Raw genomic sequence first — 6,735 nt, 5'->3', positions numbered from 1 at the left:
GAGTATCCCAAATACAAGAACTTTTAGCCACCAAAGGAAGTCGTGACAGCTCAGAATAATTTGCACTAGGAAAGTACTTATGGGTAAGAATCTTGGCCCAATCTTGATCTTGATTGTTACACCGTCACCAGTACAACTTGGCAGCCAAGGTCATGAAAACAAGAGCCATCAATCTAAGCCCAAGGCCCTTGGCATGTTTTGGCCTACATATAGACTCACACTTGACTAGGCTCCACTTCAAGGACAAAAGGCTACCAGACCAAAGGAATTGTTGAGATAAAGCATCAAAATTCCTCATAAAAATAGAGGGGGGGAACCTGAACACAAAACCTGTAAATGGGGAGAGACTACACCACAATCTTTAGTAGAACCACTCTCCCAGTAGAAGATAACCATTTGTAAGTCCAGCGACTAACCTTACTCTTTAATTTATTCAAAATCCCCTGCCAGTAGTCCCTCCACTGAGCACCCAAGGACAAAGGGACCCCAAGGTACATCAAAGGAAGGGAACCAATTTGAAATCTAAGAATTCTAGCAATCTTCTTCTGAATAATCTGGGGAGTATTAAAGAAATAAATAAAAGACTTGTCATCATTAATTCTCCGACTTGAGGCTTTCAAATAGATATCTAAAGCTTTCCTGATATTCACTGCCTCACTGATTCTATCCATGCCCATTAATCCGGTATCATCCACAAACTGAAGATGAGAATAAGAAGGACGATCATTTTTCTAGCTCCAACCTTGGATAAGACCCTGTTGCACCTGAGTTTTTAGAAATCTACCAAGACCCTCTGCCATAATAATGAACAAGTAGGGAGATAGAGGGTCCCCTTGCTAAAGTCCTCAAGAGGCATCAAACAAATATGAAGGTTCTCCATTAATAAGAATTGAGAAGGAGGACGAGGTCACACAGCTAAGAACCCACTCCACCCACTCCTCAACAAACCCAAAAGTCAAAAGAATTTTCTGTAAGAATTCCCAACTCACCCGATCATAAGCTTTGGCCATGTCTAGTTTAATGAACATAACTTTCTCCTTAGAAGTAGCCGTAGAGTGAATTGCCTCCATTGCTATCACAATCCCATCCAAAATTTATCTTCCATCAACAAAGCCACCCTGTTCAATGAAGATCAAAGAATCAAGGAGTAGCTTGAGTCTCTCAGCTATCAATTTGGTGATGATCTTGTAGACAACATTATATAATGCTATAGGCCTAAATTGGTCCAACCGATTAGCCCCATCCTTCTTAGGTATGAGATCCAAGAAGGTAGAATTCAAAGACTTCATCACCTATTTATTCTGATGTGATTCCTGGACCACATCTAGGAGATCATACTTTATTATCTCCTAGAATTCTTGGAAAAACTCAATCAAAAAGCCATCTGGGCTAGGGGCCTTACCTTTTTTCATATTAAACACAACTTTCTCCAATACAGGAAGCAAGATAGGGCTTAAGAGGGCATCATTCATTTATGCAGAGATAAGGTGAGGGATACAATCCAAGATGTCCCGCTCCTTAGGCCTAGCAGATAGATCTTCCTAAGTAAAGAGATCAGAGAAGTAATTGACTACTTCCCTAGAGATATCTTCACAAGAAAATATATAAGTACCATCAATTAAGATAAGAGAGGAGAGAGAGTTCCCATGCCTTCGTGCCTTCATAGAGTTGTGAAAGAAAGTCGTGTTCCTATCCCCCTCCTGAGGCCAATCGACATGAGATTTTTGCTTCCAAAAAATCTCCTCCCAAAACTCCCATTCTTCCAGATCCTTAAGAGTTGAGGACTCAACTTTACTCAGCTCAAAGTTCAACCCATGGTCATGAATCTAGCAAGTAATATTATCCAGCTTGGTTTGAGCAGTAGTCTTTTGAACATGTAGATTCCCAAAACATTGTTTATTCCATATCTTCAGTCTGTACTTCCCATGTTGAAGCCTCTTGCTGAAAGTATACATGGCCGTACCATGGGCTGGCATCCCCTCATACCACCAATCCACCATAAGATTAGGTAAAGAAAAGTCTTTGAGCCAAATCAACTGAAATTTGAAAGAGGGATTCTTGGTGGTGCTGTAAGAAGTGATGGAAAGCTTAACGAGTCAGTGATCCAAGCCCCTCTAGTGAAGAATTTTAGAATTGGTGATCCACCTATTGTCCATCCAATAGCAGGAAACCAAAAATTTGTCAAGCCTTTCTGAGATAGCCTCACCACCACATCTCTAATTATTCCATGTAAAGATGCCATTGGTTGCTTCACACAAATGAGAATCAATGAACCAAACATATCTTAGAGAAGATTTGAAGATGGGTCCAACCTAGCTATCCCACCTCATTTTTCCTCCAAACTAGTAACTACATTTAAATTTCCAAGCATAATCCATGGAAGAAAAGGGTCTAGGGACTGGTTGAATCTAATATGAGCCCATAACTAGGATTTACTTGAAAAAATAGTAGGAGCATAAATATTAGATAAAAGGCACCTTCCTCCAGTCTCAAACCTAGTGGCAACCAAAGAAATGGAGGACTGACTAGAGATCCACCATAAGGGGGAGACTTTCCTTGGGTCCTAGAAGCAAGTCACCCCACTAAACTATTCAAGGCACCCACCCCCTATCAAGAGCCTTGGGGCCAAATACACGTCGCATAATTAGCCAATCCATCCAATGAAACCTTAGTTTCCTGAATAAAGACCATATCAGGAGACAGAGACTCAATTAATCTACAAACAACCTTTTGTTTAGGGATGTTGTTCAACCCCCTTACATTCCATGATAACGTAATCATTTATGGGGGTGGGAGAAATGAGAATCAATGGGTTTCATAGACCTAGACTCAACCAAATTTTCACCCATTATCTTCACCTTCTCCTAATTAGTCTTCCCACCACTCTTTGATGATTTATCTAAAGGCCCCTTTTTGAAGGATTTATGCTGTATGCCTAAGATAAGAGGAGCCTTATTACTCTTTGCAAAATCAGAGGTCCCCTTGGGTGTAGGGGGGTCAGGAGCCACCAAGACTGGGCCCTTTGAACACTGTGACCCACAAAAATCTCCATTATCCCAAACAAGAGGAAGCAAATCAATATCCAACTATCTGGCCTGTTGGTCCCCTATAAATAGAATCTGATCCTCCCTCTGCATATCCCCAACTTGAATCTCCTGCTGACCTTTGGCCCTAGAGGAGAGCTCGACTAGGATACCTTCCTCTTGGACCATGTCTCCAAGAGAATCAAACCTGTGAAAGGTGCCATCAGTCTGCCTGTCCATCCAAGTTCTCTTCTTACCTTTGCCTTTGTTACGAGACTTAACTTCAGTAAATCCCCCGCTATCAATAGGTCCATTAGATAAAGTAGCCATCCCCTTGTCCTCCCTAGGGGATTCAGGAGCATCCCAGGTGGGGGTCTTATTCTTGGGACATTTGTGATGTCAATGTCCATATTCATGGCAAATTCTGCATCTAAATGGTAGGGTCTCGTAATCCAACTACTAAATCTAGGAAATTGAGCCCATACAAATATCCATAGAATTTGGCAACAGATTATTTAAATCAACTTCTACACAAATATGAGCAAAAGAGATAACCTTACGATCTTGAGTCTGTGTAGCCGATCCCACAGGTTTCCCAAGAAGCAGCGAGATTGAGTGAATAATATCTTCCCTTCAAAATTCCAAAGGAAGTCTCGGCAAGCGCACCCATACTGGAACTCTAGAGGGGATTTCCTCAGCAGAGTTAAAGCCCATGTGCCAAGGCTTGATGAAGAGCCCCACCTAATTAATGAAATAAGGGCCACCTTCAAAAGACTTATTCATGTCCGACATCCTTGAAAATATAACCATAAAATAATTATTAGCTGCTAGCAGAATCTCCATATCTCCTTTTGGGTTCCACACCCGCCAAGCCCAGGAATCCAACACAAGCAATGAAAGGAAAAGGCCCATAAATTTGCAAATAAGAGCATGATTTCTCTAGTACTCGACATCATCTAAAACTTGTTCAGGTGAATAACCAAAATTAGTTGGACCTCAGCTTTCTACAAACATCCATTAATTTTCTATAATCGAAGCAACCCATTTGGATAGGATTCTCCTTCCCCCAATTGGGGTTTACCATTCATATCCTTACTATTGGCATGCAACACTAAAGCTGGCTCACCCATCTCCAAATCTCCACCAGAAGGTAGGGAAGAAGTGATACCATGATCCCCCATACACCTCGAACCCGGACTTAGTAGACAAAAGAGGAAAAGATGAGGCAAAAGCCCCGCACCTGCACACCACCACAAACCCCCACCAAGGACGTGGTAATGACAAAGATTGGGTTGTAGATGACTACCCACGGTTAGAGGAGGACCAAGCCACCCAAACAACAGCACCCACCCAAGCAAAGGAAAGCAGCGGCCCTAGAAAATAGCAAACAAATGTGCCACAGGGAGCAGAGACCCATCACAGGTCAGGCTAGGGCATGCATGCCCTAGTAGCAGACCGAGAATCGCACGACATTATGTCAAATAAATCATTCATGCAATGTGTGTCTCCCACAAAATCTCTATCTTATTCTTGTTTATGCATTCATTTATAATATTTAATATTAAATATAGTAACAAACTTATATATATTAGTATATATTAAAAATTATTAATATTTAAAAATAAAAATAAAAACTAAAATCATCCTATGCGATTAAGGCTCATTAGTTGACCACTTGTATGTGGCAGCCACTGCTACAACAATAGTAGTGTACTGCCCTTTGACAATACCTGTTGCTATGACACAATAGGTTGTCATGTGGCTTGCTTTATGCAGCCGTAAGTGGGTGGGGATTTGGTGGCCCTCACCCACCTTCAAACATTTAAATTTTGATTTTTTAATAAAAACAAATAAACAATGCCTCCCCTCAATATTAAACTTTGTTTTTATTTAATAATGTAATTACCACTGTAATCATCAATTACTGTGGTAATTATAATATTTTATTAAAAAATTCAATAAATTTCCAATATAGATCTGATAGGACAACAAAATTTAAATAGTCAAAATTAATAAATTAAATATGCTTATCTTTTCCAAACCCTATCCCAAAATACAATTTTCTAAATGGATCCAATTTATGAATTGCCAAATAAATCAAACGAGGGTTCCAGATATTAAATTCGTTCACAAATGTTTCAAGAACAATACATTTCAACACAAGGGTCTTAACCCAATTAAATTATAAAAACAATTCTATTCAGACACGAAGAAGACAATGATTTCAAAGAGCGAAACTACTGTGCAAAATTCACAAGATCCTAGTTGGATTTGATGCTAAACAACGAATGCATAGAACTTGCAAACAGTTTCCCTTTCTTTCGGAACCCTCTTCTTTGAAATTGGCTCCTCCAAACTTGTGTATGGAGAAATGAGCTCTAATTCCTTAATAAAGAGCTTTCTCCAATTAGGGCTTTAGTTTTGCAATCACGCGAAACCTTTTTCTTAAATATTTTATTATATTTTAACTTTCATGTGCAACCTTTTTGCAATTTAATTAAAATAACTTTACTAAATCAATTCCTTTCTCTCTTTTATTAAATCTCGACACATTTTTAATAAAATATTTATTAGTTCAACTAACATTAATATTTAGAGTTTATTATAAAAATAAAACTCCTAAATATATTATTATTAAATTAAATAAATATGATTATGCCAAAATTAGAACTTTAATTATATCTTCAAATTTAATTTTTTGATTTAATTAATTCCTCAATTATTTAAATCTAATTTAATATTGAATTTTCTTTATAAAATTTTCATCAAATTAAATCATAAAATTATCTTATAATTTGATTTAATTATAACTGAAAATCACAACAAACCCACAAAACTTAATAGAAAAACTCAACTGAAAGACAAAGCATAGATTCAAACTCTAGGGTCAAAATCACTAATTTACCTCATCTGATGAATTTATAAAGATAAACAACTCAGATACTTCTCCTACTTTCTAGGACAATTGGCTTAGGGTCAGGATTTGGACTCAAGAATTATCTCCCATCTTTTACCATTGAGATACTGCGATAAGGCACGCTCATCCTAGCAATTCAGGGAAGTCAATGCCTGGTACTTGCAATCTGCATAAAATTTGAGCATGTACATACACATATAATCTAAACTAAATAGGCAATGGTGGGAAGTGGTGCATCGTGTAGATCCCAACTAGCAAGTGACTATGACTTCCTCCCTCAACTGCATCATACATAAAGTAAAAAATACATGTACACCATACACATGCAAGTATAGGGTAAGTATCCATAGAACTGCATATAAATCATCCATCTAACTAATCATCATGAAATGACTGAAATCACTACAGACTTGCATCATCATCGAAAGAGTAATCATGAACACATGAACTAATTAAGTATCAAGTAGCTCATCAAATAAATCAACTGAATATGAAATAATATCAAATCAAATCTGGTAACCAAGTATTGCTAATCATAAAACATAATTATAAAACTGGCCTAAAAGAATTTGGCAATACAACATGAAAAGTAAACTAGGGATAGACATTACATCCACCCCCTAGACTTAGGCTTACTCCTAGAAGCCTACAAGAAAGATAAAAACTCTAGCACTCACTATGCAGTTCCCATTGGACCCTTTCCTCTTGTAGGAGGATAAGACTCCACTATAAACACCCAAGCAAGAACAAGAAAAACGTCCACAAAGGCATAGCACCTTAAAGAACAATCATAAG

Source organism: Cupressus sempervirens, chromosome 6 (genome assembly GCF_028749045.1).
Source record: "Cupressus sempervirens isolate cs-2001-9-10 chromosome 6, ASM2874904v1, whole genome shotgun sequence".
Taxonomy (NCBI): domain Eukaryota; kingdom Viridiplantae; phylum Streptophyta; class Pinopsida; order Cupressales; family Cupressaceae; genus Cupressus; species Cupressus sempervirens.
The sequence above is the reverse complement of the archived record's forward strand: the minus strand, read 5'-3'. Positions refer to the sequence as shown.